The sequence below is a fragment of the Idiotropiscis lumnitzeri genome, unplaced genomic scaffold (assembly GCF_059441095.1).
Source record: "Idiotropiscis lumnitzeri isolate Australia: NSW breed Sydney's pygmy pipehorse unplaced genomic scaffold, RoL_Ilum_1.0 HiC_scaffold_23, whole genome shotgun sequence".
In the NCBI taxonomy this organism is placed as follows: Eukaryota; Metazoa; Chordata; class Actinopteri; order Syngnathiformes; family Syngnathidae; genus Idiotropiscis; species Idiotropiscis lumnitzeri.
This window is the reverse complement of record NW_028283561.1, coordinates 2,621,213-2,634,623: the sequence shown is the minus strand read 5'-3', so window position 1 is coordinate 2,634,623 and position 13,411 is coordinate 2,621,213. Positions and strand designations below refer to the sequence as shown.

Sequence of the window (13,411 nt, the reverse complement as noted above, 5' to 3'; positions counted from 1 at the left end):
ATAGGCGGCAGCACCTCCCCGCAAGCCAGTACAAGATAGGCGGTGTGGAAGATAAAGATAACACGTCCCTCCGTTTGGATCGGGTATTGTGTTTTCTTTAGAGCTTTTGGTTCGTGTGCACTGTGCAACACAGTCTGAGCGCAAATACAAATGCTCGGCCTTTTATAAATAAAAAAAAAATCCGAAGAACAAGACCATCCTCGTCTAATATAAAACCTTCCCGATGAACGAACCTTATAAAACTTGCCCTCCGTCACAGCAAAACAATTTCTGCAACAATTTCATAATCCATTTGTAAAAAGACAACGGTAAGATTTCGTCCAGTGTACGATCAGTTTAAGCAAACTGGGTTTAGCTAGTCAGTAAAACACTCTTTATAGTGTAGCAACGTTAGTAACGCTAAATTCTTACCTAGTTTATGAGACGAGTGCTGTACTTGACTATTTTTTGTAATTTATTATTTTTTTTTTTTTTAATGCTTTATAGAGCAAATTGCACCTATGACAGTTGTTATTACCACAGAAGCCATCTCAAATGGTTGCAAACTCTGAGGGTGACTTTGAACCGGAAGTCCCGCCTCAATCGTCATCTGATTGACAGCGGAATCCTGGAGCCAGAGAAGAGAAAAGAATCAGACACGAAGTTGAAGAAGCGAAAAAAAATAAACATCGAATCTCCAAGTTCTCGCAACGAGGGTGACTGTTGGGGTCTGGAGAAGTGACCGGGAGATGGAGAGCCCCGTATTTTGGTCTTGGTAAGAGGGTAACTCACTTGATGTTGACGAGGGAACCTATGCCGCTATGCTATATACCGACGTGAGAAAACTACGGCCCGGGGGCCACATGCGGCCCGTTAAACGTTTTAATCCGGCCCGCCGAATTTGAAAAAAAAAAAAATAAACCTTGTTAATGTTTTATTTTCAAAATAGTGTGGTTTTTCAAAGACAAGCTTTTGTTCACTTTCATTTAAAATTAAATGTATTTTTTTTCTCAGATGAGATGAGGTTACCAAAACACTCCATCCATCTGCTCCTGGTCCAGCCCCTCTGTCAAATTTTAGAACCCATTGTGGCCCGCCAATAAAAAAGTTTTCCCACCCCTGCTATATACTATAAGCTATGTTAATGTCGTCAGGCCATTATAGAGTATTTCTTCTGACATTTTGAAGGAGAAATAATACTCAACGTTTTATTTTTTTATGATGTTTGAGGCATTCTGACTGAAATACAGTTCAATTGAGGTTACCAGTAGTCATTTCCATTACCTGTCAATGTAAATTAGAATGTAACTTACTACAGTGAACCCTCGGTTATCGCGGTTAATGGGGACCGAGACCACCCGCGAAAACTGAAAATCCGCGAAGTAGCGGCGCACCTTCAAAAATGCTTAAAAAAAAAAAAGTGCGAAGTAGCGGCGCACCTTCAAAAATGCTTTTAAAAAAAAGTGCGAAGTAGCGGCGCACCTTCAAAAATGCTTAAAAAAATAAATAAATAAAATAATAATATATATATATATATATATATATATATATATATATACGGGTAGAGAGAGAGAGGGTGAAATTCATGTTATAACAAAAAAAAAAAATTATTAAAACATTTTTTTATTCCCCAGCCATTATTTTTGTATTTATTCAATTACTTCTTTTTGTATTTATTTAATTACTTCGACTTTTACCTGCTGGTACGCCGTCCGGTGTGCCCTGGCATTCTTCATTTATTTATTCATTTATTCATTCATAACTGACAGCCTCGCGCTCCGCTCATGCCCGGGCGGAAGGTGTTCCTCTTCGGCTTAACAACCACGCACGCCGGCCGGTCTCCTCCGGAGCTCTCGCACGGTCCCGAACGGAGCGAAATGTCGCCCCGCTAGTGCCCGGGCGGAAGTTGTTCCTCTTCGGCTTAACTGCCACGCACGCTGGCCGGAGCTCTGGTACGGTCCGAACCGCGCGAAACGTCGCCCCAAATCGTGCCCGGGGGAACGTGCTCTTCTTTGTCCACTCTCCTCTTCGCCCACGTTCTTCTTCGGCGGACGCCGGCCGTCTAACCACTCCAGCGCCCCGTCGTGCCGCTCGGCGAAACTACAATGCCCCCGAATATTTTTTAGACCCGCGAAGCACTGAACCCGCGAAAGGTGAACCGCGAAGTAGCGAGGGTTCACTGTATTGCAACCAGATACCTATAAAATGTCATTTAATTTGCACTGTTTTGATCGCCACTGTTTTGCTCATTGAACAACAAATGAAAAGATGAATCATACACAGTGTTTGTAAAGATAATTGTCAATGTTTTATTAAATGAAATTCCAATGTAAAATTGTGTAATATTGTGTTATATAATGGGTCTACAACATACATTTCTCACAGACAAGTAGAGCTTTTTCTCATGAAATGTGTTGAAAAAAAACTAACATTTGAACATTGTTTTGCGTTACAACATCCGTGTTTACTGGTCATAAATTATTAACTTAAGTTTAATATACACTACACGAGCTGGGTAGCCACCACGCCTCAACCACCATAACAAGTTCGCTAACCCTTTAAGTCGAACGAGGTAGCTAACATATCGGGTTCAATTTGTACCAAAAATATGCTGTTGTGCCTTGTGTCTCTGTATATGTCGTCATGACGTGTCATTTGACAAAGCCTTGTGTCGATGTTAGTTGTCGATGTAACAGTCTATGTTAGATGTCAATGTATGTCTATGTTAGATCTCAATGTGTCGATGTTAGATGTCAATCTATGTGTCTATATTAGATGTGTTTATGTTAGATGTCTATGTAAATGTTTGTTAGATGTCGATGTGTGTAAGATGTCTATGTAGAGGTTGGTTAGATGTCGATGTCTATGTAAATGTTTATGATGGATGTCGATGTGTCTGTTAGATGTCCGTGTTTGTTAGATGTGATTGTAATGGTTTATGTTATAGACGTCAATGTAAGTGTCAATGTTAGATGCCCATGCATGTTTGTTAGATGTCGATATATGTGTCATTGTTACATTTCAACGTAAATGTTGTTCGTGCAAGTTTCCAGTCCTCCAGCCACGTGACATCATGCGCGTCAAAGTGATAACTCGTACATTTCACGGAGGGAAAAAAAACAGACACCATTGGTAGTTTTGACCGGGAAAAAAAAAATCATTTATTTTTTTCGAACACCTCATGTCTCTTTCAGCGTAAGAATAAACATGACACGACCAAAATAAAATATACCAACACAGGCAAATATTTAAGGAGCACTCAAGAGATACACTTCAGCTCATTTAATCCCACCTATTTTTACTAACGCAAACCCTTCAATTCTAGCGCCCACAGAATAGTGTGCTATAATGCTATAAAAATATGGAGCCTTTACCTGACAGCGTTTGAATATAACTGAATTCCCATTGCTCACGAAAAACTGAGAAACTAAGAACAAACATTTCAAGCACAAGCTTGACTTGACTTCAACAGTTCTATTTTTTCTTTTGTGACAGCTCAGACATCAAAATAATGCTTTCCTTCTATAAAATAAAAACAGCATGACAAAAGGTGCTGAAATAAACTATATACGGAAGTGCGTGAGTGACAGTGTGTGCATGTGTTTTTGCAACGCATGTGTACACCCCGCCATACAAATTACACAATTCGTTGGGTATGTGGTATACACTTAAAAACAATTGCCTTGGAGCAAGTGAACACAACACGTCTCACACTGTATACATGCTGTAGAAGGGCTGGGCGATATGACCTCAAATCAATATCGCGAGAAATCGAGCAATTTTACCTCGATAACGATAAATGCACAATAAATTCCCACGTGGACTAAAATCAAAATAAATGCAGGAATTGCATATTGACTGTTTTTTTTATTGACCAACTGGTACACTTTACTTTCAATGAAAAATAAAAGTACAAAAATCATTTGTATGAACATTCCAAATAGCTTGCAGGGTTCGCGGTTAACTTTAAAAACTGCTTGCCCATAGGGCAAGTGCCACTAAAATTTGCCTTGCCCGAGTGGCCAAATTACTTGCCCGACTTGGGCAAGTGACAATTTTTTTTCTCTAAGAATAAAATGTTTATGGTTGTAAAATGTGCGCCACAAATGTAAATAAACATATAATCTGATAAGCATAAATTAATCTTGTTTTCATCATCAACCATGAAACCCTACTCACAAGAGCAAATGTATCATCCTGTGCAGTTATTGAAAATGTTAATTGTAGTTTTAATAATTAACAAATCTGCATGTTAAATTGGGAAAATGATATTACAGCAATCCAGATGATCAATTTTAAGTCCAGGAGAGCGTATTAATTGTGGAATCACATGAGTAAATTATGAGTGTGGCAAATTTGTGTATTCCTTTAAGACCAGTGCCTGTGGTGCTGCCTCCATAAATTTCATAGCATAAACAGAACACAGTCACTGACACTATGTCAGGTCACATCATGGAGCTAATGAATTAACAGCCAATAATCAAATATTACTCCCTTCCTTACTCACAACTGAATTGTCTACTTAAAAATATTCGAGCTATTTTAGTCATGTCAGAGGAATCCGAAATGTTCGGATTTGAACGAACTCGTCGCCACTCGTAAACATGCGCAGAAGGTAAGAAAACTTCCGGCTGTCAATTTTCGGCCAAAATATCGTAGGTTTTTGTTGTGTTTTTCAAACTTCAAATGAGGATGCTACGACAGCGAGTTCCAATACTGCGGGATTTATTGACGTCCACTTTAACTCGACATTCACTGAACTAACTGATTCCCGTAGCGCCCGCCCATTACCCCCGATAAGGCCAATGGACCATACCAAAACATAAGGGGTTGTCTGGGTTAAACCATCACCATACAGTGCACACAAACAGATCACACCACCGTTTTCGTCAAAATTAAAGATATTTGGCTGCTTTAAAAAATGCTTGCCCGGTCGGGCAAGTTGCCCATAATTTTACCTTGCCCGTGGCCAAATTTCACTTGCCCCGGGCAATCGGGAAGCGGTTAACCGCGAACCCTGAGCTTGCTTTGCATGACTTGAACAATGTCACAAAGAAAAAGGGTACCTCTTGCGAAATCTTTTTCTGCAAATAGATTGCGCCAAGATGCTCTCATGATGTAAATAATGGCAAATAAAAAAACGCGAAATAAAATGAAAGAAAATGTCAATGCAAGCCAAATAAACAAGTGGGTATTATCGGGGAAAATGTGCCGTCTCGAGTACTCTGCTGCGCAGTCGCCACTTGTCATCTATGTAATGCACAGTTAGGCTCAATCAGGGATCCATGTTGCGACCCGACCACAAGTCGGATGTAGATGCAAAATGCTTGACATGTCTAAGCTCCCGGCCCGATGTAGTCCATATCGGGAAATACGGCTTTCATGAAGCGTTTAAATCCTGTGCGCGCCACGTAACTAGAGGAGCTTTATCTTTAGCTATGTGCTAGGCTATCGCGTCCACCTCTGAGACGTTCTCTCGTATGGTGTCGCCTCCGTTCATGGGCTGTTGTCACTTGTCGAACCTTGCTTCTCACTTTGAACTTTCAGCACAGCATGGTTGTGTTGTGGGTGGTGAGAAAGCTTCTGGATTTGAATCGCCAGCAACGAGAGCGACAGACGGGTGGAGTCACATGACTAGAGGCGCTGTAGCGGTCTTAAAGGGGCATGAACATTGCCGCAGACAAAAGGCTTTTCTTTTTTTATTCATCGAATTTACCGACATGGGCAAAATGATTTCGGTCATTGTAATAAATTTCGGTAACGGTAAATTTTCGGTTTATCGCCCAGCCCTATGCTGTAGCATGGCTTTCTTTGCCGTGGGTGTCAAATATTTTACTTTGTTTTCAGAGTGCTTACAGACCTCTTGGTTTTGCCTCAAAATAATTGTCTGCAAAGCAGTCTGTGCCATCCGCATCATTGATGTGCAGGAGTAGCTTGTTGGTAATAAATAGCTGCAAGAAGTCCGCTGTTTGCCGCAGCATCCAGTGGTCCAGCGCTCGCAGTGAAAGTCTTGTCTGGCAGCCCGAACCATCCCCAAACATTTCGAGATGCACGCCCACTAAATTCCAGAAATATAAACATGGACAAACTTGACATTCTTCCAGATTCTGTCTCTTTGCATTGTTTTGAAGTTACTCCTGCAACTTTTCCACTTCTTCGATCCTCCCCATTGTCTGAAAAAGAAGTGTATATTTTGATTTGAAATAATGACCTCAACATACCAATACATTTGTTTATCATCTGAACTGGATTATTTTGAAACAACATTTGGGATGGACATCTGGGATTTGTTGTTGTGTATATTCAGAGTAATCCTTTTCTTGTATATAGCTAAAGCAATAGTCGCTGGCCTTGAAAATGGGTACAAGACTTGACCAAATTAAGATGCCATAAGGTCTAATTTGCCCCTTCTCTACCACAACCGATTTAGAGGCCATTAGTAACAGATTTGAGAAGACTACTTTTAAAGATATGAAGCCAGAGCTCGGCACCGGACCCATTTTTATTATTTATTATAATTTTAATGTATTATTGAGCAAATGACACAATATGTCAGTAGTGATTACCACAGAAGTCATGTCAAAATAGTGCAAATTCTGAGGTCGACTTCAAATCAGACAGGCGGAGACGAGCGCCAGAGAAGAGATGAGAATCAGAAGAGATGTTGAAGAAGCTAATAACAAAAAAAACAAAAAAACACATCAAATCTCCATGTAGTAGCAACGGGGATGGCTCATGGGGTCAGGAGAAGTGAGCGGGAGATGGGGAGTATGAGGTGCCGTTGGGGACAAAAGTCAGGAATCGCTTCACACTTCTGAAATGCACTCTTACACACCAGTGAAATTGTTGTTGCTCATGCATACTTATGAAACGCTATCATACATACGAGTGAAACGCTCTCATACACACTAGTGAAATAGTTGTTGCTCATACACTCGTCAAATGCGCTCATACACATAGGTGAAACATTCTCATACACACCAGTGAAAGGCGCTCAGGCACAATTGTGAAATTATTGTTATTCATAAATACAACTGAAACATGCTCATGCCCATACACAAGTGAAATGCTTTCATACAAACACCCACACTGTTGAAAATGCTGTCATGAACACAAGATCGCTTACAAATACTAAAATGTAAAAATTAATCATTTATTTAGCAGGGATGCATGGTGGGCGACTTGTTAGCACGATGGTCTCACAATGCAGAGGTCGCGGGATTGATTCCGGCTTTCCTGTTTGGAGTTTGCATGTTTCCCACACGCCTGCGTGGGTTCTCCGGTTTCCTCCCACATTCCAAACACATGCATGGCAGGTTGTTTGGACACCCTAAATTGGTGTGAGTGTGAGCGCGGATGGTTGTTTGTCTTTGTGTGACCTGCGATTGGCTGGCAACCAGTTTAGGGTGTACCCCACCTACTGCCCCAAGATAGCTGGGATAGGCTCCAGCACCCCCCGCAACCCTTGTGAGGAGAAGCCGTACAGATAATGGATGGTGGGATGGCATTCATAATGGACGGCCGCCACGGTGGGCGACTTGTGAGCACGATGGTCTCACAATGCAGAGGTTGTGGGATCGATTCCGGCTCCGGCCTTCCTGTGTAGAGTTTGCATGTTCTCCCAAGCCTGCGTAGTTTTCTCTGAGTTCGCCAGTTTCCTCGCACATTGCAAAAACATGCATCCATTTACTCTGATGCCAATGTTTTCTGTACCTTATGGCAGATTTTTCTCTTTGCCGAAGACTATTAGCACTTGTAGAGCGAGGACCTGTGCCACAGTCGTCAACTGCACCCTAAAATCAGATCATTTTGTATTTTAGACATTACACACTACACAGTTAAAGATGGTCCAAAAAAGAAAAATGGATTAATGTATTTCAACTTACATAATACTCTTTAAAGAGCTGACCAGCTCATTCCCAGAGGTACGTATTGGGGCGTATTGGTCGTCTTTACAGAAGACTCCAGGAGGTAACTCAGGTTTGACCTTCAGCCACAACAGAGTGTTGGGTGTGAGTGCTTCCAAGTCGTTGAGGTCGGAAGATGTCCTTGTGATAGGCCTGCTGTTTATAACTGCTTCAGCCTCACCAAGCAAGGTATATTGACTTTCTTCACCCGAAATTTGTTCTTTTACAGTGACATTCAGGATTTTTCTCACAGACCAAATAAGTCGCTCACAGCTTCCTCCGTGGTGGGAACCTGCTGGGGGATTGCTATGCCACTGAATACCTTTTTGCAGCAAGTGTTTCTCGATTTACTTAGTGTTCCATTCTTTGATTGATTTCTTCATTTCACTGTCAGCTGATCTAAAGTTGGTTCCGTTATCAGAATACATCTCTCTCACTTGTCCTCTTCTGACAAGAAATCTTCGGATTGCGTTGAGACAAGCATCTGTGTCACGTGAAGATGCAATTTCCAGATGTACGGCTCGTACAGCGAGACATGTAAAAATCACGCCGTATCTCTTTACTTGTCCTCTAACCCTACTTACTTAGAATGGACCAAAATAATCAACGCCAATTCTCTTGAAAGGCGGATCGTCAGGTAGCACTCTTCTGATGACTCTAGCAGCTCGAGGTATCCAAAACTGTTGATGCAGATTAGCCATCATGTGGTTCCTTCCAGCGTGAGCTGTAATCTCATGAATGTATCTCAGGACTAGCTTTGTGTTATGTGAATCCTTGGCAAGATGGCTTGCTGTTTTGCTGTTTCAGGCATGGCTGCGTGGCTCAACTGTCCACCAACCCTCATGACACCATCTTGAAGTACTATATTGAACTTGTAAAGTGGGCTACTTTTCTTCACCCTTTTTTGTTTTTCAAATATGGCTAAATCTTTTTTGAAACTTCGCCTTTGACAGTATTTCACAAGTTCTCTTTCTGCTTTATCCAAGTCGTCGCAGGTCAAATACTTTCCTTTGACAGTTCTCTTGAATAAATTCATCTTGCCTTCTTCACCTAATGTGATTAACTCCTTTCTATTTTCCTTTACTCTGTCAGTAAGTCTTTCAGCTTTAGAAACCAGGCTACGGCCTGCTTCAATGCTGTCCAAGACGAATAATGGTTCATCCACTGGCCCAGAGAATCTTTGGGCTACAGTGACTGAATTACATGCACTTGAGTCACTCATTTGACCTCCAGGTCATTAATTGGTAATTTGAAGTGGTTTTTGTGTTTAACTAAATTCCTGGACACTGCCTGATTTTTTTCAGAGCTGTACAACCACTAGAAAGGGTGGTTCCCACAATGTGAGTTTTGCTCAGGTGGCCCAACAATGTCACAAAAACAAGTAGGGGGGTGTGTGTGTGTTTGTATAAGCTACATGTTGGGGACCAACATCGGACAGCACACCCACTGTAGGGGACCAAAATTTTTGTGGGGACCAAAAATCTGGGCCCCACAAAAAAGAGCATTGAATTCAGTGATAAGAAGCTCAGGGGGAGGTCCTGTCAAAGTTTCAGGGCTTCCCAGGAAGGTCACAAAAACAAGACGAGTGTGCTAGAAATGTGTGTGCGGAAAAATTACTCAGGATCGCTGTCTAGTGGTCGGTCCCGGTACTGCACTTACGCACACTTCACACACTCGGCTGGTCTGCGCATGTGCAGGACAGTCTGCTTTTTGTCAGGCAGCCACCCTCCCCTCCCCCACAGCCCAACCCGAAAAATTGAGATGTTAGTTAAGTATTTATTCCTATTATTGAGTGAGATTACATATTTTTACTTGGCAGCTGGCACAACAGCTAAGCTTGGAGCACAGTTATTGCAAAATAAAATAAATAAACAGTAACAACAATAACGATTGTTAATATTGTTATACTTTATAGCGTAACCTATTTATACAAATTTTCTGTATGCAATTTCAAGTGCAACTAATATAGTTGTGCATATAGATAGCCACCAAACTCCATACATTAGATAAAAATAAGAGCCACGATGTTAACCAATTAACAGTTCAAGAAAAAAGCAGACATCCAAGAACTTGCTTTGTTACTTTTGCGTGGCCAGAACTACAAACCCCAAAGCAGAGCAAACCCAAAACATCAGAGAAAGTACAATACTTTTGTCAAGGAGTGGTGCTGCTGCTTTGCGATCGCTGCCACCATAGTGAACGCGCTCCCACATTCGTGCACACGCACACATGCCACACACCTGTTTTCCACGTCCTGTCAGCCCACTCCGTTGGTCCGCATTTATTTCGTTGGTCAGCCATCACGGTTGGGTGCGCACTAGATCGCTGTTAAACCATCTTCTACGCCACAGTCCTCGTGTTCAACAAACATTTCTCCCGAATTCGCCTACCATGCACAACTCTCCACTTTCAAACCGAGCGCCGCTGTTACTTCCGGGTTTTTAGCGCCAAGCACTTGACGCTAGCGTGTGACGTCATGGCGAAATACTAGGTTTTAAAATAAAAATTTTCTTTTTTTTGTACAGTCTAAGTGCATGGGGTTATGATAGATCGAATGAGTATACCTTTATGTACTCACTAACATTTATGTTGATCATAAAATGTTGTTTTGATGAAGAAAACTGTTATTTTTTAGAATCAATTGGCTTAGGGCATTGGGCAAACTACGGCCCGGGGGCCACTTGTGGCCCGTTAAACGTTTCAATCCAGCCCCCCAAACTTGAAAAAAATTAAATGAATAAGCCTTGTTAATGGTTTATTTTCTAAATACTGTGGTTTTTCAAAGACATATATATTGTTGTAATGCTTTTGTTCACTTTCGTTTAAAATTAAATGTATTTTAGGACTCATTGTGCCCCCCCCCCCCTCCTAATCAAAAAGTTTGCCCATCCCTGGCATAGTGGATGGGCCGAGGAGTTTAAAAGGTACACATCATGCATTTTTCAGTCAGTTTTATCCAGGGCTTGGTATGGGGAAGACCAGCTGGTTTACATGGAATCATTAAATTTTCCCAAGTTTTATTTAAGTTAATTGGACAAAACAAAAAAACGCAATATTCTTCTGCCAGAGAGTATGTAATATTCTTCTGCCATTTTATTGTAGAGGGCCATTTTGAGCCCCTAACAATATTATTCAACCAAGAGATCATGAGTCGTCGCCCACTTACTTTCTGAAGTCAGCTGGGATGTCACGGCTGTGACCCTCGTGAGGATAAAGTGGTTCAGATGGAAAAGTAGGACTAAGGGCTTTTTCTCAGGTTTCCATGCGCAAATCCATGTATATTAGGTTAATTGGAGACTCTAAATTCTCTACTCATCAAATGACATTCGTGACCCTGATGGATAGATAAAATAGATTATTAATCTGCCATGGGAAGTCCAAGGTGTCTGGTAGAAAGAAATGCATTCATACACTCATTACACAGTCAACCAAGCAAAGACACAAAGCCTAGGGCAGGGGCGGGCAAACTTTTTGATTGGAGGACCACAATGGGTTCTAAAATATGACAGAGGGGCCGGACCAGGAGCAGATGGATGGAGTGTTTTGGAAACCTCACCTCATCTGAGAAAAAAAATACATTTAATTTTATATGAAAGTGAATAAAGGCATTCCAACAATAATATTTGTCTTTGAAAACCACAGTGTTTAGAAAATAAAACATTAACAAGGTTTATTCATTAAATTTTTTTCAAGTTCGGCGGCCCGGATTAAAACTTTTAACGGGCCGCATGTGGCCCCCGGGCCGTAGTTTGCCCTCGCCTGGCCTAGGGCATAAACACATACATGTAATATCCAATCCGCTTATTCTCACAAGGATAGCGTGCTGGAGCCTACCCAGCTGTCAACGGGCAGTAGGCGGGGCACACCCTGAAGTGGTTGCCAGCCAATCGCAGGGCACGCAAAGACGAACAACCATCTGCGCTCAAACTCACTCACAAATGCAACCTCCACACAGGAAAGCTGGGTCCCGGGATCGAACCCTGCACCTTGGGACTGCGAGCCGGATGTCCTAACCAGTCTTAACTCATTAAATACCAGCCATTTTCACTGGAGCAACCCACTCAATCCCAGAGTTTTCCTGGGTTTTGACTAATATTGCAAGGCCCACAGAATATTGTATTCTAATGCTATATAGACATGGAGCACACCCGAAGAAAGATGAGACTCTCTTCTTTCAACAGAAAAAAAATGTTTGTTCCTATCTTTTTCCATTCTTGAACAATCGGCATTTGAAAATAGCTAAATTTCATGAAAACTCCAATCCCTGGGGAAAAAACTGAGAAAATGAGCTTTTTGTAAACTGATGCATTTTGACCATAATTTGAACTTTGACACTATTATTTATGGCTTTTATGACACCTCTAACATCTAAATAATGCATGCCTTCTATAAAATAACAAAAAAAAGCACAAAAAATATGTTTTTGATAAAATAAATTTATTTGCACATAACACTAAACGACTGAACTGTTGAACTATGTACAAAAATGAAATACATCAGTGTCATACATACTTTTTTTTTGTGTGATATAAAATAAAACAGTTGCCTTGATGCAAGGGCACACAACATAGTTCACACCACATTCTTGTTTCACTCCGTTTGCCTTTGCGCAAACAGACCCGACACTTTCGTTGTGGTCTGGCTTTGCTGGTCCGTGGAAAATAGGCGAGCTTGTGTTTGTCCACTGGGGTTTGTGTGAAAATAATTGTCTGGGAAGTGATTGCTGGCATCCGCGATGTGCTGCAGAAGCTCATCCGTGAGAAACAGCTGCAGGAAATCAGCTGGCTCCTCAGACTCCAAATGGGCAGCGGCATTCAGTGGTCCAGGGGTTACTGTAAAGTCGATTTTCCTCGGTTGCCATCCAGTGTGACGCCATCCGGAACCACTGCTTCCTGATGCACAACCTGTAAATTACAGAAATATAAACAATTGGAAATATATATTTATTGCTGCATTTTATTGCTGGCGTGTGAAGTTTCATATTATAATTTACCTTTCTTTACACCAACAAGACGAGGAGGAACTTTCTTGCCGCGGGATGCACAATCTGTGAATTTTAGAAAGTATGCATGATTACCACACCATTCAGTATTGTTGTTTCCTCGTCGGGGAGGAGATACGCTCGCGTCTAACTGCACATTTATGCGACATTTTCTGCCCGCAAGATGCATGATATGTACAATAAAAGCATGAGGGGTAAAACCACATGTTCAATGGTAACTTGCGAGCGCTTACCTCCTCGTTCGGGGGGATCTGGTGAGGACTCTCAGCTGCTTTGGCTATTGTCCGAAGGCAGGCGATGCAGGCCGCAAGGCACGCGCACCCTCTTTAGACGCCTGTTTGTTGTGACGACGACGAAGCGTCATCCTCTCAACCAAAGCGTCTCCATCGCCTTGATGCTTTCAGGAAGCTTTTTTTTACAAAAAAGCATTCCTCGATCGTCATTTGCTTGGAGGATTTCATTGCTAACGCTACTAATGCGACTGCTGCTAGTGCTGCCGATGCTGCTGCTACCCACGCTGCTC

At 41.8% G+C, this 13,411-nt stretch overlaps 1 long non-coding RNA gene across 1 annotated transcript; it reads right to left on the bottom strand.

The window, feature by feature from the left end:
• Positions 1–12,718: 12,718 nt before the first annotated feature.
• LOC148316069 (uncharacterized) lies at positions 12,719–13,411 on the bottom strand. The gene is made up of 3 exons (XR_015840373.1): positions 13,122–13,411; positions 12,880–12,933; positions 12,719–12,790 (listed from the first exon to the last, which is right to left on the bottom strand). It is a non-coding gene; the product is annotated as an uncharacterized LOC148316069 (long non-coding RNA).